Here is a 1082-nt window from a genome sequence, read left to right as displayed (position 1 = left end):
TACAAGCCAATTTTCAACATGAAATATAGACACCAGGAATCAATTTAAGCCCGGCTTCTATTTTAGCAAACGGTGCCTGCGTTTAGTCCCAGGTAAATAACGGCAGCGCCCGCCCCCTCCCCACGCTCCGGCCGTCTGTCGGCACCGCGGCTGCGTGGCACCGGGGCGGCCTGAGGCCACGATGCGGACGGCTCCGAGCGGGGCAGCCCCTTTCCTGGTGCGGTCGGGGGCAGTGCGGGCGCTGGGATCGCAGGGCGATGGCTGGGAGCTGGAGCCCGGCTGGAGACGCAGCCCAGGCGATGTCGCCGCACCGGACCCTCTCTAACCCGGTGCCTCTGTGCTCTCTCCGCAGATGACTGTAAGAACATCGCCAACATCATGAAGACACTGGCCCATAGAGGCTTCATCTTCAAGCAGACCTCCAAACCCTTTTGATCCCCAGGGCAGGCCAGGCAGGGCTGCATGCGCCCGGCGCCGGCGAGGCGGGGAGGACGGGCTCTAGCATTCAAACGGCAACCGAGGCCAGAGGAACCGACACAAATCTCAATTCAGCTGTTACTCCAGTAGAGGTTGTATATATGGGAAGGCAAATCTGTGTAGACCTGATGTGACTCCCTCTCTGGGCTGCTCCGGACATTATGCCATGCTAGCGGACAGCCGCGTAGGGCGCTTGCACCACATTTTAGACTCGTAGTTCGTTCTTTTCTTTGGCTCCCGATTTCCGTCCCTCCCTCCGCGCCCCACCCCGTCCTCCCTCTCCCGCCCCGTAGCCACCACGTCCCCGGCATGGGCCGTCCCCGCCTTCCCTTCTTTCTTTTCGCTGGTTTTATGTTTTCAGGCCTCGACGGCTGCTGCAGCGCGTGCCCGCGCCGCGCTCCTCGAGACTCGGCAGTGTCGAGACGGCCCCCGCCCTCCCCGCCAGCCCCGGCCTCTCCCCGAGCGCCTTTTTCCCCTCTTTTTGAATCGACACTAACCCCTCTCTGACTCCTGTATGTGACAAACGCAATCCGTCTCTTTATGTTCAAGGTGAAGTGCCTGTATTCTCCGCTGCAGAGCCCCTGGCAGCCCTGGTGCGGGCTGCG

Source organism: Meleagris gallopavo, chromosome 10, assembly GCF_000146605.3.
Source record: "Meleagris gallopavo isolate NT-WF06-2002-E0010 breed Aviagen turkey brand Nicholas breeding stock chromosome 10, Turkey_5.1, whole genome shotgun sequence".
NCBI classification, from domain to species: domain Eukaryota; kingdom Metazoa; phylum Chordata; class Aves; order Galliformes; family Phasianidae; genus Meleagris; species Meleagris gallopavo.
The sequence above is the reverse complement of the archived record's forward strand: the minus strand, read 5'-3'. Positions refer to the sequence as shown.